The sequence below is a fragment of the Dasypus novemcinctus genome, chromosome 2 (assembly GCF_030445035.2).
Source record: "Dasypus novemcinctus isolate mDasNov1 chromosome 2, mDasNov1.1.hap2, whole genome shotgun sequence".
In the NCBI taxonomy this organism is placed as follows: domain Eukaryota; kingdom Metazoa; phylum Chordata; class Mammalia; order Cingulata; family Dasypodidae; genus Dasypus; species Dasypus novemcinctus.
Window position 1 is genome coordinate 76,898,081 of NC_080674.1, and position 25,942 is coordinate 76,924,022.

The window sequence follows — 25,942 nt, forward strand, 5'->3', positions numbered from 1 at the left end:
ATCAGAGACATATTCATCATTCTAAAAGAAATTCCTGGCATGCAACAGGGCCCTTGTAGTAACTGACTGCAAGATTATGGAGCATTAAGTGATTATGTGGTCAGAGATTCTTATTATGAGCTGTCTGTCCCACTGAGTCATAGGTCAAGTAAGCACAATAGTAATCTGTCATATAATGAAATGAAACATTCAGTATTGACCCAAGTAGGTCCAAGTAAGTAACAGACACCCATGCTACCTAGTTTTGTTATACTAATGCCTTTTCCTTAACTCATACTGATGATCTCATGTGGTGTTTTCTATCACCAGATGATGGAAGACGAAAAATGTAAGACCAGTTCCATATGTTGATGAGAGGCAAAATGAACTGCTGCCACATTACAACCTGCGGCGGCTTGCTCGGTCGGTAGAGGTGGGGTCTGGCTGCGGACGAGGGGTCGGTCCAGCTTGGGACGAGGGGTCGGTCCCGCTTGGGACGAGGGGTTGGTCCCACTTGGGACGAGGGGTCGGTCCGGCAGCAGACGAGGGGTCGGTCTCACAGGGTTTGCGCGGTTCGGCTGATGGGGTCACCCGGCGAAGCCGGCGATGAGGGGGTTGCCCGGAGAAGCAGGCGACGAACTGGGGACAAGGGAGGCCTGGCCCTTGTCGGGGGCTCTCAGGACTGGAGGGCGCACGGCAGAAGAACTACCGCGGAGACGAGGTAAACACGCAAGTCCACTTTATTGAGGGAGAGGCAACAGTTTTATAGGGGCTGGGGAAGGCTGATTGGTCGAAGCCACGCTCTGTTCTGATTGGTTGCCGGAGAAATGTCAGTGGGAGGTACTGGACGGGGGAGGGGTGGTGATTAGGGATTGGCTGTTGCTGTTGCTGGGGGAAGTGGCAGGGCTTAGTGATTGGTGGCTGCTGTTGCTGGGGTAGAGGGCAGACTTGAGTTTCCCGCCCACGCCTGGTTGTTGCTGCTGTCGGGGGGAGGGAAAAGGGCAGACTGGAATTTTCCGCCCTGTGCCTGTGCAGGGAGAAAGAAGAAGAAGGCATCGTGTGGCGCTATCTGGGAGGAGGGGTGGCCACAGAAGCATGGCTGCCGAGAAGGGGAGACCCGAGGGCACTCTGCGCCCATGCCGAGCTTCCTTCAGGGGTGGCGGTGGGCCCGACCAACCACACTATTATGGGGGCAGCAGAATTAGGCCTACCGCGGCCGCTCCCCCACCAGGCCAGCAAACCACACTTCAGCCCGAGGGGTGACCGCAACAACCCTATTCAGGGGTGACATTCTGAATTCTCTTATAGCAATATAGCTGGCTTTCAATTTCATGTAAATTGAGAAAATGGCCTGAAGTAGGAATATATATAGACTCCAGGGGAGTAGTAAATGACTTGGCTGTATGTTTGAAGAAAATGCACATAGATAGGTCTATAGAAATGAGCATAAACTGAACAAGTCTCACATCAGCTCTCACATCATTTCCAACCAGAGACCATCCACCACAGAACAGGTACTGATCAACCAGGTGAAGAGGAAGATGCATCTAGTATAAATAAACCAGTTACTCTAGTCACTCCCATGCTTGCACAATAGGTCCTTGAAATTAGAAGCCATGGTAGCAGGGAGGGAGGCTATACACAGGCCCAATAGCACAGGTTCCCTGCCACCAAAGTTGATCTAGCTATTGCTGAATATCTGACCTATCAACAGCAGTGACTGATGTGGAGTCCTGATATGGTACCATGTCTTGAGGGGACATAGTGGCAGGGGGCAGCAATTTATCTGTATTGGGTCCTTTAGTTTCCCGACTGCTAAAACAGATCCCATGCAATAGTTTGGGTCTAAATAATGGAAATTTATGGCTCATGGTTTTGAGGCTAAGAGAAGTAAAAAAAACAAACAAACAAATCTTCATTAAGGTGATGCTTATTTCCAGAAGACTATTGCATTCTGGGGCTGGCTGCCAGCGATCCTCAGTTCTTGTTTTTTTGTCACATGGCAATGCACATAGTGCCTTCTCCTGGCTTCTTTCTCTTCAAGGTTCTGTTGCCCTCCAACTTTTGATTGCTCCCTGTTGCTTTCTCTCTCTGTTCCCTTCCCTGTAAGGACTTCAGTGATACGATTAAAACCTATCCTGATTTAGTTGGGCCATACCTTAGCAAGAAAGAATTAAGTTTAACAACATATTTTTCTGGGGAGCATAGCTCCAAACCATCATACTGGGACTGATACCTTTTCTGGATAAGTGTTTACCTTCCTTTCCCACAGATCCTAGTCAGTCAGATCTCACAGTGTCTGCTTTATCACATAGCAATGCCTCGAACAAGGGACCCACTTTAGGGTGAAGAAGGTGGAACAATGGAGTTATGATCACAGTATCTATTAGTCCCACCTTATATCACATTATGCAGAAGCTCTCAAGATAACAACCACTTTATGGTACAGTATCCCTAATAAGGAGAACACATGGGTCTGGGAAGAAAGAGGTAGCCAACTTGGGAATCCTGTGCTTCCCATATCTGCAACTTTAGACGCTGTGGGACTTCTCTTAAGGAACACTGAATGGATTTCACTAACCTAAAGTTACAGAAGATTCATTGGGGGCACCTTTTGGAGTTTCCACATGCATAAATGAGCAGTTTCAAGCAATCATGATCTGACTAGGGCACAGGAACTCAGACCTCTCATGGTTAAAGGTATGAGTAACTCCCACCAAGAAAGCAACCAAGACCAGCAGAAGTGCTAATTAAGGATGAGGATATCTAGAATGGATGGCAGGGAAGGAAGATGAATTTCATTTGCAGCCTCAGGACTATCTGCAGCAGCATGCACTGTGGCTTGTCCCATTAATATTCCTATTGTAATAGGTCTTTCTTTTTAGAATTTGTGACCAGTTACCACATTGAAGAAGCAATGACTGAATGGAGTGAACTTAGGATCGGGAACAAGGGAACTGACGGATGTAAGGGACATACTATACCATGCTCTCAGGGTGCTGCCCATACTCCTTAGACCTTACTGTTTTCATGTGATCCAGCCAACTTCCATGCTTCAGGATGTGCATCTCTGTGCCTGCAGACTTTCTCCGAAATATTGAGCAAGCTGTTCTCATGCCTTAAAGGCAGGGGAATTAATATCCCCATGAGCAGCATTCAGTAAATGAATGACAACTGTTGCTACATAAAGCCCCAGCTCCCTCACCCCTCAAGGGAGAGGTGTGTGTTTTTTTATATTCTTTCCTAGTTGTCTACAGTGGTAGCTGCCTTAATAACACACTCTTTTTTGGCTGCCTTCTTTTCCCAGTCTCACTTTCCCTCACCCCTACCAGATTAAGGCACCATACAATCAATCACTTATGGTAAAATAAGTGATTGGTCACATATAAGTAGCAAAGCATTATTTCACACCTTGGACTCTTTGAGTCCAGAATCAGCATTCTCAAATATGACATTGTCTTCCTTTTCAGTTTTCACCATTAATTGAAAAGTGTCAATGTTTAAGCAGGAGAATTTGTCAATAACTCATAGATACTTGGAGAAATGGTTGAGAAGCACTGAGAATATCTAGAGAATGATCTTAAAATTCAGAAAGTGTAAAATTGTAAACCACTAATGGCTTCTTTTTGAATTCTGACCTTAACCAGTGTAACCATTCCACTGATCAAGAATGATTAGGTAGCTTATAATCATAAAGCAACTCTATTCTCCTGATCAAACCCAGTTGGTTGACTAGGTCCGTCTCTTCCTAGATATAATCTCTGGTAAACCCAGAATCTTTTTCACTTGCCCATAGATAATAGTTACTCTTGGTCACACACACACACACACAAGTTTCATTGCACAATTAAATATCTACTCCCATGTAATAATTAAAACTCTAAACTTTAAGTTCAAGCTCCTTCTCTCCCATATTTTGGACCTGCGTAGGAAAGGCAATTGTGATGAGCTTTCTATTTTCACGTTGAGATTATACTCCTATGGCCTATTGCTGCAGTTTCTTACTTTCCGGGTAGAGCCGAGGTTTTCAGTGAAGGTGGAGGCAGGGAAAGTCTTCTTTATTGGGGCTATCATGATTTGCGTTGCACTTTCCAGGTTTGGTAGGTGTTGAACCTGACTCTTCGTGGGCACAGCAGATTTTTCAAAACTCACCCTTCTCTTGTGATGCAGTTGTAGTTTCTTTGAAGACACACCAGAGCTGGTGATTTCTCATGTAACGTTTCCTAAATGTGGGAGAACTGGTCCCTCTCCAAACTGGCTACCCCCAACTTCTGCATCTGATGGTATTACCCCTGCTTCCTTCTGCAGAGGTAACCTTGGTAGGAAGCCTTCTTGGGCACAGTCCTCTTAAGGCACCTCCCCAAATGGTCCATAGCTAGTTCCCAGGACATGTTTGCTCATCCTTTGCCCTGACAAACTCTGGGAGTGCAGACTCTTTCCAACTAGGCCACCCATCCTCACCCTGAAGGTGGAGTAGCTTCTAGCCACTGCCCCTCCTCTTTGAGAGTTCTCAAGTGTCAATTATATTGGTCTCCTAGGTTCCAGGAGCATCTCAGGTTCTCTGAGCATCTCATTGAAATATCTATCTTAGGCTTGAAGTTGAGAGAGAAAGATTCTTCTCTGTAGTGGGCAGAGGATTATTATCACACCAGCACTTTTCTCCAAGAAAATCCTCTCTCCTGACCTGGTCAACCTCAACTCTTTAATACTCTTAGAGAGTTTGGATAAGAGTTTCAAACTCTTTCAAGACTGCCTAAGTATCTACAGTTTGCTTTGGCAAATGTGGACAATTTCTACCTATGGTCCCTCCTCTACCTTTACACCTTACACTGAAATCATGACAGTAACAATCACTTAATAACATCCTGTACCATCAATTTTTATTCACTCATGAATATATCCTCTCATTTGTTTATTGAGCACCTGCTTTTTGCATCGTGTCAACTGCTAGTGATACAAAGATAAAGAACGCAGCATTTCTGGTTGGAAGAATCCCAGAGATGTACAAATTATACCTTGAGGACAGGCAGGTCTGGACCTTGCTTCTAATTTTCTGCTATCTGGCTGGGTAGAGTCTGAACTAAGAGATCTACTCTCTTAGCATGCTGCCTGCAAAGAACATCCCCTTCTTTGGAGCTTCCATCTGCTCTGTGCTCCTCCTAAGGCAGGCCTGGATACAGTCTGACAGGGCTATCAATTGCCTTAGCGCTCATTCTATTTAATGCCTCATGCATGCTAAGTAGTCAAAACTGATAATTCCTGTGTACCTAATGCAGCAGTTTCAGGTCTCCTAATCTTTGGAGATGTGGGGCTGACATTGTTAATTGTTAAATGCTCACTGGGTGATTTTAAAATGCAGCCAGGATGGAAGTTTACCGATGAGACACACAGAAACCAAGGCATGCATGCACATGCACACACATGTCCTCCATATCAAACTTCTGCTCAAGGAATCTAACCTAGATACGGCAATCATTGGAAGATTACATATCAATATGTAAATCCACATAGATGGCATAAAATACATTTCAGTCAACATTACTTCTTTGCATTTTGTGGGGATCATTCGCTCACATACCCATTTTGTATCTATCTCCTGCCAACCCAATATAGAAAGTGTCATTCTCTCCTGTAGAGGGAAAAGGAATTATAAGCCAGTCCAATTCACAAAGAAACAAGAAATTGCACTAAAAAATCAATGCACTTTGTTTGTTTTTTGTCTTTATTTTTTTAATGTTACATTCAAAAAATATGAGGCCCCCATATACCTCCCAACCCACTCACCCCACTCCTCCCCCCATAACAACCTCCTCCATCATCATGAGACATTCATTGCATTTGGTGAATACATCTCTGAGCACCACTGCACCTCATGGTCAATGGTCCACACCACAGCCCACACTCTCCCACAGTCCACCCAGTGGGCCATGGGAGGACATAAAATGTCTGGTACTGTCCCTGCAGCACCACCCAGGACAACTCCAACCCCCAAAAATGCCCCCACATCACATCTCTTCCTTCCACTCCCTACCCGCAGCAGCCACTTTCTCCACACCAATGCCACATTTTCTTCGATTACTAATCACAATAGTTCATGAAAAGAATATCAGTAAGTCCACTCTAATCCATATTCTATTCCTCCATCCTGTGGACCCTAGAATGGCCGTGTCTGCTCCACATCTATGTCAAGAGGGGGCTTAGATTCCACATGGATGCTGGATGCAATTCTCCTGCTTTCAGTTGTAGGCACTCTTGGCTCCCTGCTGTGGTGGTTGACCTTCTTCACCTCCATGTTAGCTGAGTGGGGTAAGTCCAATAAACCAGAGTGTAGGAGCTGCAAGTCTATTGAGGCCCAGGGCCTGGCTATCACATGGTCAGACCAGAGATTCAGTCCCCTCAATATACATTAAACCTCAGCACCAACTACAGTTCTGGTAAAAGTAACAGGAGAGGCTTGTGGACAAAGATCACATCTGAATCCAGCTCCATCACACAGAGATACAAACTCCAAAGTAGGGTCAACTGACATGGCACTGAACTCCATCTGCCATGACCATAGAACCTGTGGGTCTCTGCAGCCCTCAGAAGAACCAATACCTGGGGTTGTATCTACTTTATCTGTTTCTGGGACTCTGCTGAGATGTGCATAAGGGCAACCCCTCTGATAACCTCCCGGCTCTTTTTGGAGACTCATAGCCATATAAACTCATTTGTCCTTTTCATTTCCCCCTTGATTCAGGTCAAAAAGCATTTTTAACTCCTGGTATTATATGTAGATTGAGAAATTCTGCTGGTCCAAATTGACCCTTTTATTCGAGGTCATTTTCTAGTTACATCATCAGCTGGTATTTGGTAGTAAGCCCTCGGTGCCAGGGAGGCTCATCCCTGGGAGTCATGTCCCACACTGGGGAGAAGGCAATGCATTTACATGCTGAGTTTGGCTTCGAGACTGGCCACATTTGAGCAACACAGAGGCTCTCAGGAGGGAACTCTTAGGCACCCTGCAGCTCTAGGCCATGTTCTTATTTCAGGTGCAGAGGCTTATAAGCATAGTCATTAGTATCAAGGGCTCATTGTTGGACCGTACTTCTTTTTTGGTCTTTGCCGTTGCCCTTGAGGGATTGTTGTAATGCACTTTTAAAAACCTGGAAAACCATTATTGCTTCCTCAGACAAAATTAGCAGTAGAGTTTCAACTTCATATTTTTATTGTAGAGTGAATTTGCTGAAAAGACTTCGTAGTGAAAAATTATATTCAAGCTTAACATATAAAACTTACTTAAGAGTAGCTTCACAGGAATACAGAATGTTTTGGATAGCATACCCTTCATCATTCTAATTCCTCCCGATGTTAACTTAATATGATCATGAAGGCCAATCGAGTTTTCAATAAGCAAGGCATGGAAACTCAGAACTCATGAATGTTCTCTCAAGAACCTGAGATTGCTATGCTCTTTTGTGACTTTTTTGCAATGTTTGTAATATTTATTGTTCTTTTATTTAGTGTATATATGTTTATAAGTACCTCATATGTTTATAAGCATGCCTACATATATTAATTCATTCATTCCCTAAACAATGACCCAGAGTTTGTATTAGAGATTCAAAATGAATAGGACATAGTCTTTGTCCTCTCTTCTGCTCTAACAACACTTTGCACATTCCTGTATCAAAGCCTTTTCCACTGGACTCTATGAATTGATTTATTTAACTCCTAGGGCCTTTGTCTTGGACATCTTTGAATGCTCACCCCTATCACTTGAGGGTAGGGCAAGAATACGAATGGAATCCCATATAATTGCACTTAAATATTTTAGTTATATGTCAAGCTATCACAAATAAAATATGCTCTTTCCTCCTACCTTGAAAATAACAACAAAAGTGAAAAATATGTTTAAAGTCATGGTTTCTATGTGACTGGAAGACAGCAAAATTTTTAAAAATGACTGAATTTAATTATATTTGCACATGTCTAGGTATCTGTGAATGGGCTGGTGTTCTTTGAATAGTAAAGACATACACAATTCATAAATGATTGTGTATTTATTCCTTTAAATTTATTTTTCTTGCCATCATTTTAGTAAAATCACAGATTATATTGTTGTAATAAAGATTTTTAGATAGTTTGTGTTCTATTTAAGGTAATGAGCTAAAGGACAAAAATTAAAGGTAAATGCATGTAAATGTAAATGTATATTAAAGTAAATATAAAATAGAAACATTCAAAAATTTTATTATTTTACTCAACATCATAAATATAATTAGTAAACATCAATGTTTTAAATAAGATAATTTTTAAAATTGAAATTGAATTTGTTTTGAAATGTTAAGTATATAATATTAACTATTATAAACAGAAGCACTTATAATGCTAGTGTTCAAGGTCCATCAAGTTACCAATATAAAGAATTAATATAAATATGTACAAGTTCATATCATTAAGTAATGGGGGAAGCAAGAAAATAAATTATGGCTATTCCGCATGTTATGTGTTATCATAGAAGATACACACAAATTACAGCATAGAAGAAAGGAGTAGACTCTTCTCAAAGAGGTGATAAGGGAATGGGAAAGAAGATCAGAGGATGAGACTTAGACAAGATAACACCTGGACCAAATCTTAGAGAATGAATATCTTTCATATCTGCCAAAATATCTTACACCTTGCTTGAAGCTTTTCCATCTTTCTTTTTGCAGCCATTCTTATTGAAGTTCACTGACTCCCTGTTCTAATTTGAAATGATTATGTTTTCTGAGCTTTCTTTTAGACTTTACCCCCATTTTGCTAAAGTACATCCTCAAGTAATTCCTTAGAAATGATGTGTGGAAGCTTAGCATTGAGTCTCTGCATATCTGAACATGTAATTTGGGTCTCACACATGACTCTAATTTGTATTTGTATATTAAACTGGGTTTAAATCTTCTTTCTTTGGAATTTTAGAGGCATATATTTTTTGGTTTTCAGAAATTCAACATTATTGATGGGAAGCATAATATTAATCTGATTCTTATTTCTTTTAAATTATCTTGGTTATTTTCTCCCCTTTCTTTGGAAACTCATAATCTTTTAGTTGTACTTTGGGTTCTGAAAGTTTGCTAGGATGTTGTCTTAGTTTGCCAAAGTGCTGCCAAGCAAATACCAGAAATGTGTTGGCTTTTATAACAGGAAAATTTTCAGGATAAAAGCCTACAGTTCTGAGGCCATGAAATGTCCAAATCAAAGCACCAACAGAGATTCTTTCTCACCAAATCAGCTACTTGTGATCCAGGTGTTGGGCCATGTGATAAACAAGATGATGGTCCATCTCTGCCAAGGTCCCTGCCTTCCCCCCCAGAATCCAGTGTCTCCTGGAGCTCAGCTGTGGGCTGAGCAGGGCAACCAGGCACAGGACTTGTCTCTTTCCAGGCCTTGAGGCTTTTCTGCCTTTCTGCAGTTATAGGCAAACCAGGAGTCCTTTTTCTCTCTACTTTCTCCTTTCTCTCACATGGCAGGATAAAAAATGACAGCTTCCTTTCTCCTGTGTGTGTCTCTCTCTCTGCTTCTCCACTTACATCAGACCCAGCAAGAGAGCAGAGACTCAACCTGAGTCACACCTCACTAACGTACTCCAGTCAAAAGGGTCTCATACCCACAGGAATGGATTAGTTCAAAAACATAATTTTTCTCTTTTGGGGATTCATCAAATTAAAAATGCCATAGATATATTTAGGCATGAGGTTTTTTTCATTCAGCCTACTTAATACTTTATTGGCTCTTCAGTTATTAAAGATTGGAGTATCTCTTCATATTAGGGAAATTTGATTTTATTATTTGATACTTTCTTCACCTCCATTTTCTCTGTTCTGTCTTTCTGGAATATCTATAGGCCAAATATACCTCTTAGATAGATCCTTTATGTCTCTTATAGTATCTCACATATTTTCTTTTCCTTTGTTTTTCTTCTTCATAACGTTTCTATGGCTTTATATTCCAATCATTTTATTGAATGTTGTTTTTTATTTTGGCCAAAAATATTTTTAATTTTCATGAGATTTTTTTCTTATTATTTCATTTTCATAGCATGCTGTTTTTCTTTTATGGATGTAATATAATTTCAAACTTCTCTGAGCACATTATAAGGTGGTGAGGAGTCTAAGCTTCTCTCCTGTCCATTGAGATATGTGGTAGATTGGATTATCTACCCCAATTTAGATATGCTGTAATATTAATCTTCATCCCCCCTGCCCAAGGATTGCAGCAAGTCAGCACAAGGACACTACCAGGATAAGCAAGTCATCTAGCTTCCACAACCACGAGACAATAAATCCCTGTTGTTTAAACCAATCCATTGTGTTGTATTTGTCACACCAGCCTGGAAACTAAGAGTACTTCAGCTTTCTTGAGGAACTTCTCTGCTCATTTTTCCTTTCTCTTTCATTCTGCTGATTTTTGTCATATGTCTGGTGGTCCTTCATTGCTGTTTATAGAAACTGAGGGGGCTGGTTGGGAGTTCTGTTTACACTGGAGAGGCTGGACTACTGGCAGATTTTCCTTTAGGACAAGTGAAAGAGGAATGCCTTTTAGTCAGCAGTTTGTCAGAATGGGGAAATTTAGCAAAAGTACAATGAAATTGCCTGCCTGAGAAAAGAGAGTAAAGAATTGGCAGAGCATGTCTAGTAAATGGCAGAGGTGAAAGAGACTGAATGAAGACCCTCTGGATAACTTTGAATCACATTTTGCAGAAGAAACTGGTAAGAGTTCTGCAAGTGGAAAACTCAGAAATTGGCACATGTGCTGAAGAAATTGTATCTTTCTTTACAGAAGCAAACCTGTGTACAAATATGAAATGCATTAGTATTTGATTCAAGAAATAAACGGCCAAATTTCACTTCCACTATAGCTCTTTGAAGTGTAGTAGATAACTGAGTAATGCAAACTCTGGTATCTGAACTTGTTGTTTGAATCCTGGAATCTTATTGTATTAAAATACAAATACTATGTTCTTTAAAAAAAACACTTTTTATTTTGAAATTATTTCAAACTTACAGGAAAGTTGCAAAAAATAATACAAAAATAATACAGAGAACTCCAATATACACCCTACCCAGATACTCAGATTTACAAACTTTTAACATTTGGCCGTATTTGTTATACCATTCTCAGTCTCTCAATCCTCTCTCTCTCTCACTCTCTACCTCATCTATCTTATCTACCTGTTTACCTAATTTCTAAATTTTTGAGAGTAGATTACACTTAATAATTTCACATATATTTCCTATGAAAAAAGATAATCACTTTGTGTAACCACATTAAATGCAATTATCAAGTTCAAACTTTAACTTAGAGGGGAGCAGGTAAAGGTCAGTGGCTGAGTGCCTGCTTTCCAAGTATGAGGTCCCAGTTTCAATCCCTGGTACCTCCTAAAAAAATATATAATAATAATAATAATTTAACTTAGAGTCTACATTATAATATTTTTCAATTGACCCAGTAATGTCTTTTGGAGCACTTCCTCTTCCATGCACTTAGTATGGATTTTGTATTGCATTTAATTGACCTTGTCTCTTTAGCCTTTCATTCTTTTTTTGTTTAACTATAGTAACAAATATACAACATAAAATTTCCCATCTCACTACTCACAAACTAGAATTTGGTAGAATTAATCACATTCACAATGCTGTGCTATCATCACCATTATCAAAACTTTCTTATCACCGAAACAGGCACCCTGCATCCATTGTACATTAACTCCCTCTTCTCCTCCTTCTTTACCACAGTAAACTTCATTCTGCTTTTTTGTCTCTGAATTTACATATTCTAGTTATTTCATATAAGTGAAATCATACAATATCTGTTCTTTTGTGTCTGACTTATTTTACTCAACATGACGTCTTCGAAGTTCATCCATGCTGTTGCAACTATCAGGAATTCATTCCTTTCTTTAATGGCTTTCTTTCTTTTTTGGTCCTACGATCTCTCTCTTTTTTTTTTAATGTTACATTCAAAAAATATGTAAGAGGTTCCCCTATACCCCCCCTCACCCGTCACCCCACTCCTCCCACATCAACAACCTCTTTCATCATTCTGGCACATTCATTGCATTTGGTGAATACATTCTGGAGCACTGCTGCACCACATGGATAATAGTTTACATTGTAGTTTACACTCTCCCCCAGTACATTCAGTGGGTTACGAGAGATATAAAATGTCCAGCCTCTGTCCCTGCAATATCATTTAGGACAACTCCAAGTCCCGAAAATGCCCCCACATCTCATCTTTTCTTCCCTCTCCCTGCCCTCAGCAACTACCATCACCACTTTCTCCACATCTATGCTACAATTTCTTCCATTACTAGTCACAATAGTTCCATAGTAGAATATCAGTAAGTCTACTCTAATCCACACTCTATTCCTCTATTCTGTGGACCCTGGGACGGTGATGTCCACTCCACCTCTATGTCAAGAGGGGGCTTTGATGCCACATGTATGATGAATGCAATTCTCCTGCTTGCAGTTGTAGGCACTCTCAGTTCCCTGGTGTGGTAGTTGACCATCTTTACCTCCCTGTTAGCTGACCTGGGTAAGCCCAACGAACCAGAGGGTAGGAGTTGCAATTCTGCTGAGGCTCAGGGCCCAGCTGGCACATGGTCAGTCCAGAGATTCAAGCCTCTTGAGTATACACCAACCCTAAAGCCAACCATAGGTTCAGTAAAAGTGACAGAAGAGGCATGTGTAGAAAGGTCACATCTGAGTCCAACTCCATCACACTCAGGACCATAAATTCCCAAGTAGGACCAACTGACATGGCACTGAATTCCAGAGCCATCTGCATGGCTTTCTTTTAATTGGGTTTTTTGTTGTTGGATTATAGGAGTTCTTTATGTATTCTGAATACTAATGACTTATCAGATATATGGTTTCCAAATATTTTCATCCATTCTGTAGGCTGTCTTTTCCTTTCCTGATAATGTCCTTTGATGCACAAAAGATTTTTAAAATTTTGAAGTCCCCCTTTTTTTTCTTCTTCTTTTTTTTGCTTATGCTTTTGTTGTAAAGTCTAAGAATCCATTGCCTAATGAAAGGTTCTGAAGCTATTTCCCTATTTTTTCTTCTAAGACTCTTATAGTTTTAGCTCTTATATTTAAGTCATTGATTCATTTTCAGTTAGTTTTCTATGTGGTGTGAGATGGGGATTCACTTTCATTCTTCTACATGTAGATATTCAGTATTCCCAGCACCATTTGTTGAAGGGACTATTCTTTCCCCATTAAGTGGACATGTCACCTTTATCAAAACTAATTGTTTATAGATGCATGAGTTTATTTTTGTACTTTCAATTCCTTTCCATTGGTCTTATATCTGTCTTTGTGCCAGTATCACACTGTGTTATTTACTGTAGCTTTATAATAAGTTTTAAAATCAGGAAATGTGAGTCTTCCAACATTGTTCTTCTTTTTCAGATGGTTTTGGTCCCTCGCCCTTCCATATCAATTTGATGATTAGCTTTTCCAATTCTGTAAAGGTTGTTGGAATTTTGATTAAGATTGAATTGAAACTGTAAATCATTTCGGGTAGTGTGGCAGTTTGATATTATTGATGAGTTCCAAAAAGAGATCTTATGTTTGTAAACTGGTCTGTTCCTCTGGATGTGATACTCCTTTGATTGTATTCGATTCAGCTGAGATGTCTTTGATTAAATTATGTTAAGATTAGGGCTTTGATTTAGTCAAGTCATTAGGGCATACAGGCTTGCACCCCCACCTCCTTGGTGGGCTGATAAAACAGACTCTCACACAGAAGTAGACACACAGAGAAGATACAAAGAGACACAGCAGAGGAGAGAGTTTAGTTTTGATGCTGGAAATCCAGGAAGAGAGATCAGTCTGATACTATGCAGCTGAAGAGATCAGAGCAGTGGAGAAGCCCTGAGAGACCAGTCTTATGTCAGGCTACAGCTGAGATCAGAAGAAGCTGGGACAATGGAGCCTTAAGAGGAAGAGGAAGGCTGAACCCTAGCAGATATCACCTGCCATCTTGCTTCCACATGTGGAAACTTTGGGTGAGGAAGTACCTCTTATGGTACCTTGAGTTGGACTCTTTAGGGCCTTGTAATTGTAAGCTTCTACCCCAAATAAATACCCTTTATAAAAGTCAACAGATTTCTGGTACTTTGCATCAGCACCCCTTTGGCTGCCTATTACAGGTAGTATTGATATCTTAATGATATTAAGCCTTCCAATCCATAGGCATGGTATATCTTTCCATTTATTTAGGTTTTCCTTAATTTCTTCCACTTATGATTTATAGTTTTCCATGTACAAGTCCTTTACATCTTTGGTTAAATTTATTCCTAGACATTATTTTTTTTGTTGCTCTTTTAAATGGAATTGATTTCTTTGTCAGATTATTCATTACTGATGTATAGAAACAATACTGAGTTTTGTGTTTTTATCTTCATTTGTTGGGTCTAATAGCTTTCTAGAAGATTCCTTGGGATTTTCTATATATATAGGATCATGGCCTCTATGAATAGGGATAGTTTTACCTCTTCCTTTCCAATTTGGATGCCTTTTACTTCTTTTTCTTGCCTAACTGGTCTGGTTAATACTTCCAATGTAAAGTTCAATAACAATGAAAGCAGGCATCCAGGCTTGTCCCTGAACTTAGGGAGGACATGCTCATTCTTTCACCATTGAGTATGTTAGGCGTGGATTTGTCATATATGCCCTTTATTATGTGCAGGAAGTTCCTTTCTACTGGTAGTTTTCTGAATGCTTTCATCAAGAAAAGGTACTGGATTTTGTCAAATGCCTATACTGTGTCTATTTAGATGATCATTGTGTTTTTCTCTTCATTCTATTAATGTGGTGCATGACATGACTGATTTTCTAATATTGAGCCACTCTTGCCTACCTAGGATAAATACCACTTAACCATTGTTTTATTTACCCAGCTGCTAAAATAAATACCACATAATGGGTTGACGTAATAGGAATTTATTCACTCACGGTTTCAGAAGCTAGAAGGCTTGTTTCCCCACAGAGTTTGTATATTCTCACTGACTGGCAATCTTGGGAGATCACTGGCTTTTCCATTACATAGTAATAGACATGCAACATTTTCTTCTTTATCTTCTGGGTTCCATTGACTTCTAGCTTTCTGCTCTTCCTGTGCCTTCTCTTCCCCTGTCAAATTTCTTTGGCTTATAAGGACCTCAGCTTTATTATATTAAGACCCACCCTCACTTAGTTTTGGTACAGTTTAACTAGTAACATAGTCAAAGGTCTTATTTACAAATGGATTCACATCCACAGGACCAGGGATTGGGACTTGAACATGTCTTTTGTGGGGGACATGATTCAGTCTTCAACAGGCATGGTGTATCATTCTTTTAATGTGCTTTTGGATTTTATTTCCTAGTTGTTTTTGGAGGATTTTCACATCCATGTTCATAAGGAATATTTGTCTGTAATTATCTTTTCTTCTGTTATTTCTTTGTGACTTTTATGTTCGGGTGATACTGACTGATAGGATGAGTTAGGAATTGTTCTCTCCTTGTTTTTTTGGAGAGTTTAAGAAGAATTGGTGTCAATTATTCTTTGACTGGTAAAATTCACTATTGAAGCCATATGGTCCTAGATTTTTCTTTGGTGGGTGGCTTTTGATTATTAATTCAATATCTTATTTTTGATGTATTGAAATCTTCTCTTTCTTCTTGAGCCAATTAGGTAATTTGTGTGTTACAAGGAATTTGTCCATTTCATATAAGTTACGTAATTTTTTGGTGTAAATTGTTCATAGTATCCCCTTATAATCATTTTTACTTTTGTAAGGTTGGTAGTAATGTCTCCCTCCCCTTCTAAATTTTTGTTACTTGAGAACTTTCTCTTTTTTTTTCCGGTGTCAGTCTATTTAATTGCTTGTTGACTTTATTCATGTCTTCGTATAACCAACTTTTGGTTTCACTGAGTCTCTCTATTTTTCAACTCTTTATTTTATTGATCTCTGCTCTAATCGTTTTTATTTACTTCTTTCTGCTTTTGGGGTTTAGTTTGCTTTTCCTTTTCTAGTTCCTTCAGGTCTGAGGTTAGGTTACTTAATAGAGGTCTTTCCCCTTGTTTAATGTAAGCATTTATAGCTATGAATTTCCTCTGAGCACTGCTTTTGCTGCATGTTGTATTTGCATTTTCACTTGTCTCAAGATATTTCCTAATTTCCCTTGTGGTTTCTTCTTTGACCCATTGGTTGTTTTTTTAAAGAGTGTATTATTTAATTTCTACATATTTGGAATTGATTGTTATTGATTTCTAACTTCATTCCACTGAGGTCAGAAAAGATATTTCATATGATTTCACAAATTTTAAATCTATCGAGGCTTGTTTTGTTACCAAATTTATAGTTTATCCCAGAGAATTATCCGTGTGCACTTGAGAAAAATGTGTATCTGCTGTTGTGAAGAGTTCTAGATATGTCTGTTAGGTCTAGCATTTTTCAAGTCCTCTATTTCCTAATGATCTTCTGTCAATACCTCTATTGACAGGGTATATTGAAGTCTACTATTAATCCAGAATTGCCTATGTCTCCCTTCAAACCTGTCAGTGTTTGCTTTATGTATTTTGGGGCTCTGTTTTTAGATGCATATATGTTTATAATCATTATATCATCTTGATAAATTAATGCAATAAACTACATTGATAAATTGAAGAAAAAAAATCACATGATCTTCTGGATTGATGCAGAAAAGGCACTTGACAAAATACAGCACCCTTTCTTGATAGAAAACACTCCAAAAGATAGAAATAGAAGGAAGCTTCCTCAATATGGTAACATGCATATATGAAAAACCTACAGGTAGCATTTTACTCAATGGTGAAGGACTGACTGAAAGCTTTCCCACTGAGATCAGGAACAAGACAAGGATGCCCACTGTCAACATTGTTATTCAGTATTGTGCTAGAGGTTCTAGTTAGAGCAATTAGGCTAGATAAAGAAATAAAAGGTACTCAGATAGGCAAGGAAGAATTAAACTTTCACTACTGGCAGATGATATGATCCCATACCTAGAATCTCCTGAAAAACCACCACAAAGCTACAAGAACTAATAGACGAGTTCAGCAAAGTGACAGGAAACAACAATATGCAAAAATCGACAGCGTTTCTATACACTACTGGTGTGCAGTCTGAGCAGGACATCAGAAAAAAAAATTCCATTTATAATAGCAATCAAAACAATAAAATATTTAGAAAAAAACTTAACGAAGAACATAAAGGACCTGTATTCAGAAAACTAAAAAACATTGTTAAGAGAAACTGAAGAAGACAAATAAATGGAAGGATATTCTATACTGGATTTTAAAGCATCTTACTTAACTATAGTGGTAAAAACAGCATGGTACTGTCATAATGACAGACACATTGACCAATGGAAATGGATCAAGAAGTCGGAAATAGACCCTCACATCTACAGTCAAGTGATTTTTGACAAGGCAGTCAGGTGCTCCCAGCAGGGCCAGAACAGTGTATTCAAAAATGGTGCTGGGAAAACTGGATATGCATATCCAAAAGGAAGAAAGAAGAATCCTATCTCACACCTTATACACAAGTTAACTCAAAATGGATCAAAGACCTAAATATAAAAGCAACAATCATAAAACTCTTAGAAGAAAACGTGGGAAATCATCTTCAAGATCTTGCGGTAGGCGGTAATTTCTTAAATCTTAACACCCAAAACACAAGCAATAAAAAAAAAAATGAATAGATGAATGGAACCTCCTCAAAATTAAACACTTTTGTTGTCTGTCAAAGAACTTTGTCAAAAGGGTGAAAAGGCAGCAGACTCACTGGGAGAAAATATTTGGCAATCACATATTCAATAAGGGTTTAATATCCATGATATACAAAGAAATCCTACAACTCAACAATAAAAAGACAAACTACCCAATTTACAAATGGGCAAAAGTCTTGAAAAGACAATTGTCCAAAGAAGAAGTACAAATGGCAAAGAAACATTAAAAAAATTTTTTCAACATCACTAGCCATTGGGGAAATACAAATCAAAGCTACAGGGAGCTATCATTTCACACCTATTATACTGGCCACTATTAAAAAATCAGAAAACTGTAAATATTGGTGAGAATGTGGAGAGATAGGAATGCTTATTCATTTTGGTGGGAATGTAGAATGGTACAGCCACTGTGGAAGACTTGCAGTTCCTAAGGAAGTTGAATATAGACTTGCCATGGTACCTGGCAATACCATTGCTAGGTATATATCAAGAAGAACTGAGAGCAGAGACATAAACAGACATCTGCACACCAATGTTCATAGCAGCATTATTCACGATTTTCAAAAGTTGGAAACAACCCAGGTATCTATCAACTGATGAATGGATAAACAAATCGTAGTATATACACATGATGGACTATTAGGAAGTGGTAAGAAGAAATAAAGTTATAAAGCAAATGACAACATGGATTAACCTGGAGGACATTATGTTGAGTGAAGCAAGCCAGACACAAAAGGACAAATACCATATGACTGTGCTAATATGAACTAAATTTTGTGTAAACCCACAGAGTTAATAATTAGAATATAGGTCACCAGAAAATAGAAGGAGGGTAGAGAATGGAAAGCTGAGGGTAAATCTGAAGAACTGGTAAAAATGTTGTTTCTAAACCTTTGGAAATGAATAGAAACTGTTAAAGTATATCATGGTGTTTGTAACTAGCAGTGCTATTGTATATATCTGGCATTTGTTGGAAGGAAAACTCTGAGGTCATGTATATTACCAAAAGGAACACTAAAAACTATAACATGGGACTGTGTAAGGTAGTACAACCTCATGTAAAACACAAATATGGGTTATATTGCATATGTAATACTGTTTTTACAAAATATAAATACAAATATACTAGGGAGAAGGAAAAAGAATACCAGCTATGTATAGCAGGGGAAGCACAGAAAGAATGAAAGGTGATGAGTTTGTTTTTTGTTATTATTATTATTGGAATAACGAAGGTGCTCTAAGAATGAGTCAAGTCATGAGTACACAAATATGTGATTACACCAAATACTATTGATTGTACACTATGAATGGATTTATGCTTTATTAATATGTACCAATAAAATTGATTTGTTAAAAAAAAGATCTCTTCCCTGTGAAGCATACAATCTAGCAAGAGAAGATGGACAATAATCAGTAGATATAATAAATAAGTTAAGTACCCAGTACATGAGAGTTTCATAAGTGCTATAGAGAAAATGAAAAAGTCAGGGTAAGGAGGATCAGGAGTATGGGAATGCAGAGAGGAGTGTGTGAAATTTTAAATCAGGTACCAGGATAGGCATCACTGAGACAACAATACATCAAGATCTTAAAGGAGGTGACTGAGTTAGCCATGGGACTCTCTGGAGGATGAGCATTCCTGGAGTTAAAGAACTGCTGGTGTGAAGACATGAAGTAGTTAGATGTCTGAAGTGTTCAAGGAACAAGAAAGCCAGTAAGACGAACTGAGTGAGCAAGGAGGAAGGTAAGAAGGAAGGGATCAGAGAGGTCATGTTGGCTTCTAGTCTGAGGGAAAGGGGGACCCATGGAGGGCTTAGGAGAGGAGGGCATGATCTGACCTAAGCTTTAAAGAATAAAGAATCATTCTGGATATTTTTCTAAGACTCGACAATGTGGGAGCAACAGTAGAAGCAGGGGGTCTAGCTATGACACTTATTCAAGAACCCATGAGACAGATTATATTATTTTAGATCGTGGAGATAGCAGAGGAAATGGTGAGAAATAGTGCAATTCTGAATATATTTTTAAAGTAGTGCCACCTCAGTTTTAGATTGTGGGTGTGAGAAAGTATGTGTGGTATGAGCAATTGGAAGGATAGAGTTGCCATCGACTGAGCTGCGTAACACTTTAGATTTTAAAGGAAAGATGAGGTGTTCTGTTATGACATGTTAAGTTTGATGTGCATATTAGACATTTTTTCCAATTTTCCAACTTGCTTCTATTGATCAATCTTTGGTAGAAGTGAGAAACAGGGTTATTCACTGACTTGACAAATATGAGGGAGGTGGGTGAGCCTATGGACGAATTAAAAATGCCTTTTCCCTTAGAATAGAAAAATATATATCTTTATTTGCTAAAATTCAGCAGATTTTGTCTTAGCCCATTATAGCTAATATGGACACTAGAACTAGTTTATTAAATTAATTGGTTTGGGCTGTAGAAAGCGGGATCCTAAGCAATGAAGTTGTGGGTCAGAGGATGACACAGACAGGTGAAGAGAAAGGGTAGAGTCGTGGAAGACAGACCCTTCAGGCAGTGCCTCATGCCTGGCATGGAGCAGACTGCAGTCCCCAGGAACCTGGAAAGATGGAAGGGACGTGGGGAAGAAAACTCAGTCCCTTTACAGTCTTACAGTTTACCAGGTCATTCAGTTAGGCAGGAATAAAATGGAAAGTAACTTGTTTTATTCAGTCAAATTTCTATCTCCAACATTGACCTCTCCTCTGACTCCACACTCATGCACCCTCCACTAGGAGACAGACATGGAGGGAACACATCTGAAATGGAGATCCTGACACCCCAGCCCCAAGCCTGCTCCTTCCACTCCCTTTTAAGTGGCAGCTCCACTTTCCAAGGCCTAATACCCAGGAGTTATTGTTGATTCCTTTTGTTCTCACTCAAATGGTCCACGTCCAAACTGTCAGTGAATCCTGTTAGCTATACCTTCAAAATATATCCAGAATCTGACCACTTCTGTGCCTTCCCCACTACTACCCTTATCCAAGCCACCCCGAAGTCTTTGTAATAGCCTCTCATTGATTTTCCTGCTTCTCCCCTTACTCCCTTCAGTCTGTTCTTAACACAGCATCTGAGTGATCCTTTAAAAATATAGCTTATGGACCACATTAACAGCAATGCTGTAATATTCTTGCATCAATGGCAAAGAAGGTAGTATACCAATGCTAAGGGTCAGTAATAAGAGGATATGGGATTTTTTTCTATTGGAGTAAAGAAAATGTTCTAAAAGTGACTGAGGTAATGACAGCACTACTCTGTGATGAAACTGAGAGCCACTGAATGTACACTTTGGATGGAGGGTGCAAGGGATGGGACTATATAACACAGTGAACCAAGTGGTGGATGATGAACTGTAGTTAATAGTATATGGGAGCAATCTCTCATGACCTATGACAAATATACAATACTAATACATGGTGTTAATACTAGGGTGGTTTATGAAAAAAATATACCAAATGTAAGCTTTGGACCATAGCAGAATTATCTCGATAATTTGTAACAACGTTCCACAACAATGCAAGGTGTTGGTGGAAGGGTGGTGTATGGGAATTCTGCATATTACACATGATTGTTTTGTAAGCTTACAACTTCTCTAATAAAAATAAAAAAAGATTTTGAAATGTAAAAAATATATATATTCTTAGGTTGATCATACCAGTCTTTGCTTCAAACCCTCCCTCAGCTTCCCTTCTGACTCAGAGAAAAAGCCAAAGTTCTTAAAACACCCTAACAGGTACAACATGATGCACCTGCTGCTCTCTGATTGCATCTCCCGCTGCTCTTGGCACTCAGAAGCCAGTGCCTCTCCTTGTCTTTCCCTAGACACAGTCCCACCTTAGAACTTTTGCACCTACTATTCCCCCTGCCAGAATCCTTTCTCCAACTCTCTTGTGGCTCACTTTCTAATCTCCATTAGGTCTTTGTTCAGATCTCAGCTTCTCAGCTAGGCTTTGACTATCCCATTTAAAACTGTAACTCTTTTCTCCCTTAGTCCTTTCTAGCCCTTGTTATTTGTCTATTTTATCGAGGCATTTATCAGCACCAGACAATCTATATACACTACTTTACCTTACCTACCTGTTAGAGCGTAAACCCCATGAGGGCAAAGGGTTTTGTCTGTTTCGACTCTACTGCATTTCCAGTATGTAGTAGCTTCATAATTATTCACTGAGTAAAGAAACTAATTACTATGTGCCAAGTGCTCTGCTGGATCTTTGGCTACAGATATGAAAAAAAAAAAATTTTGCTAGCCAGAATGACTCTTCCTTCCCAATGAAATGGGTGCCTGCCATAGGACAAAAGTGGTAGGATAACCCTCATTTTTGCCAACATTCTCTCTAATAGCACATCAAAATTTGTGTGTATGTCTTTGGTTTTTTATTTACCAGCTGCCTACCCCACCAGAATGTAAACTCCACAGGGCTAAAAATAGATATATTGTGTTTTCCTATATATATAACTATTACAGTAAAAATAATACTACCTTTAATATTTCATGAGTACTATTACTTGCCAGTCATTTTTCAAAGGGTTTTATATATAATTATATAATCCTGGTTACAAGCCTATGAAGCAGGAACTATTATGTTTTATGTAGAAGAAAACTGAGACCCAGAGAGATTAGAGAACTTACCCTGAGTCACATAGCTAAGTCGTATCAGAATTGAGATATAAAGACAATTTCTCTAGCTTCAGAACTGGTACACTAATCTCTCCACCATGTACTTTATAGACTTACAACAAATATTTGTTGAATGATAAACTAGCATACTAACTACAAATTACCTCTACTTAGAGAGCAGGATAGATCAATCATGAGGACATCTATTATTATTATTATCATCATCAATTATGCATACTATAAAGGATTCCCATACATCACCCTACCACCAACACCTTGGATTGTTGTGGAACATTTGTTACAAATGATGAAAGAACGTTGTCAAAATATTACTGCTAACTATAGCCCATACTTTACATTTGGTGTATTTTTCCCACAAACCACCCTATGATTAACACCATGTATTAGTATTGTATATTTGTTATAGTTCATGAGAGAATGTTTTATTTGTACTGTTTTTCCATCATCTACCACATTGTTCACTGTGTTATATTGTCCTATGCTTTGTACAGTCCATCCAAAGTGTACACTCAGTGGCTCTCAGTTTCATCATAGAATTGTATTGTCATCACCTCAGTCAATTTTGGAACATTCTCATTACTCCAAGAAGAAAAATCCCCTCTCTCCTTATATCCCCTATTATTGATCCTTAGAATTGATACAGTATCTTCTTTGCCATTGCTGTAAAAATATTACAATATTTTAATATTTTAAATACTAAAATATTACAATATTAATTAACTATAGTCCATAAGTTACATTAGTTGTATAGTTAACTATAGTCCATAAATTACATTAGTTGTGCTTTCCCATGTGTATTAGTCAGCCATTTTCAAATGGCCATTTTCAAAGTCTGCCTTCTATAAAATGTCAGGAGTCAATCTTGCTAAGTTCTCTGCAACTTTAAAACACTAATTGCCTTTCCTCCATTTTCCAAGAATAATTTCATCATTTACTTTTAAGGCCTCATAAAAAGTCTCTTTAGCATCCATATTCCTAGCAACAGTCTCTTCAAAACACTCTAGGCCTTTCCTATCAAACACCTTACAATTATTTCCTTCTAAGGCTTTATCAAAAATAACTTTTAGCTGCAATCACATTTATAAATCACTAGTATTAATTATACTCACTGTAATGTGTTACCATCAACTCTATCCATTTCCACACATTTACAATCAATCTTACTAAGAATTCTACACATACTAAGCATCCGCTCTCCCTTCTCAACCCACATTCTCTCTCCTAGTAACCTAAACTCTAGAGTGTATCTCCATGAGTTCACTCACTGTTTTTAGTTCATATTAATGGGACCATACAATATTTGTCCCTTTGTATCTGGCTTATTTCACTCAATATAATGTCCTCAAGGTTCATGCATGTTGTCATATGCAACCCAAGTTCATTTCTTTCCACAGCTGAATAGCATTCCATCGTATGTATAAACCACATTTTGTTTATCCATTCATCAGTTGAGGGGCACTTTCCATCTTTTAGCAATTGCAAATAATGCCTCTATGAACATCAGTGTGCAAATGTCTGTTCATGTTCCTGCTTTCAGGTCTCCTTAAAGTATTCCTGGTAGTGGAATTGCCAAATCATAGGGCAGATGTATATTTAACTTCCTGAAGTGCTTCTAAACAATCTTCCACAGAAGCTGCACCATTCTACATTCCCACCAACAGTGAATGAGTGTTTCTGTTTTTTCACATCCTCTCCAGCATTTGTTTTCTGTTTTTTAAAAAATAATGGCCATTCTGTAATGCATAAAATGATATCTCATTGAAGTTTTGATCTGCATTTTCCTAATAGCTTGTGATACTGAGTATCTTTTCATGTGCTTTTTGGTAATTTGTATTTCCTCTTTGGATAAATGTCTATCCAAGTCTTTTGCCCATTTTGAAATGGATTGTCTTTTTTATCACTGAGTTGTATGTTTCTTTATTTTTTATTCTCTAAGTTGATTATAATGAAGAAGAGGCCTTACGAGAGAGATGCTGCTTTAAATTTGTGTTCCTATATGCAAATCCACTCTGCAACAGCATAGCTCCATGGAGATTTGCAGCAAACCCTTCCGTCAAACCACTTCAACTGCCCTAGGTAATGCTGACTTAAATGGAAAGAGAGGTAATGGGGTATATGCCTCTAATATTCCCTGAAATGTTTCCATGTTACTTGTCCCAATTCCTTTCGTACTCTAACCCTTCATGAGCACTCCTGGGAAACACACACATGGCCTGAAATGACAGTGCGCCTGAAGGGGCTACAGGATGTTAAGGCATAATGAAACTAAGAAGAATAAAGCCAAAAGGCATGTATTTATAACATAAACATTTAAAATAACATATGCAACATATAAAAAGTGATGTTTGATTTCAAGTCCATTTTGCAAATGACTGCAGCCTCCTTCTAAATAAATCTCCAGCATCTTGTATCTCTTTATTGTCTAGAACTTCTGCTAGGTTTGAGAGCTAACATTTCTAGTGGGTTGTTATGAATCTAGTTGATACTTACCCTGGGACTTACTGTATCTACTGTAGCAGTAATTACTGAGTAAACTCTTCAGGAAATAAACCCAAAGGTTTAGTAAGAGTAATGGGACTAATCCTCCTAATCTATAAAATCAAATTCAGTTGTCATATTAATAAGCTTTTATGAAGCACACACTTTTTAAGAGGGGGGAATAGGCAAGTGAGGCACATGTTAATGAAATGGCACAATTGGCAGGGAACCTCTCTCCACATTACAGGTCCCCAGGATCGAATCCCTCTGAATCCTAGAGGAGAAAGATGAGAAGACAAAAAAGAGAAATAGATACAGAAGATCACACAGTAAATGGACACAAACAACAAAAACAGAAGGGCAGGGGCAGAAAAGGGGAAAAATAAATCTTTAAAAAAAAAAACCAAACAGCTATTATCTCCATTCTGAGTGAGTTTGCAACCTGGTTGAGGATACAGCTCTAGTCTCTTCACTATGCTGTCTTAATAGGCATACAAAAATGTTTTTTGAATAAGTGAATGAATGAATGAGTGAATGTGGTAGCTACAGAATACCACTACTGAGAAAAGTGTCAATCACAAGGTCAGATGATCTTTTTTTAATTTTCTAATAAGACGCATGTAAGTGTGTAGATCATTCTATGACAAAGATAATATATTGTATCCACCACACTTTTCCAGGACACAGAGGACAGTCCATTGCTGTTAAATTGGGGTCTTGTGACTAATTCTTGCCAAGGGCATGTGTGCACTAATAAGTATGGTTTCCAGTCTGTATTAGTTAGCCAAAGGGTGCTGATGCAAAATACCAGAAATCTGTTGGCATTTATAAAGGCTATTTATTTGGGGTAGAATCTTATAGTCACCAGGCTGTAAAGCATAAGTTGCTTCCCTCCCTAAAGTCTGTTGCCACATGTTGGAGCAAGATGACTGCCAACATCAGCAAGGGTTCAGCCTCCCTCTTTGCCTTAAGGCTCAGTGCTTCCATTTTCTTCAGGTTTTGTCTCTTTCCCCAGGGCTCGATTCTTTCTGGGCTCAGCTGTTCTGTTCTCTCCACGAGGTT

At 38.6% G+C, this 25,942-nt stretch overlaps 1 long non-coding RNA gene across 1 annotated transcript; it reads left to right on the forward strand.

Annotated features, from left to right (window-relative positions):
* The first annotated feature begins 321 nt into the window (after positions 1–321).
* LOC131280103 (uncharacterized) lies at positions 322–25,239 on the forward strand. The gene is made up of 3 exons (XR_009187701.2): positions 322–402; positions 24,339–24,478; positions 25,128–25,239. It is a non-coding gene; the product is annotated as an uncharacterized lncRNA (long non-coding RNA).
* The last annotated feature ends 703 nt before the right edge of the window (positions 25,240–25,942 follow it).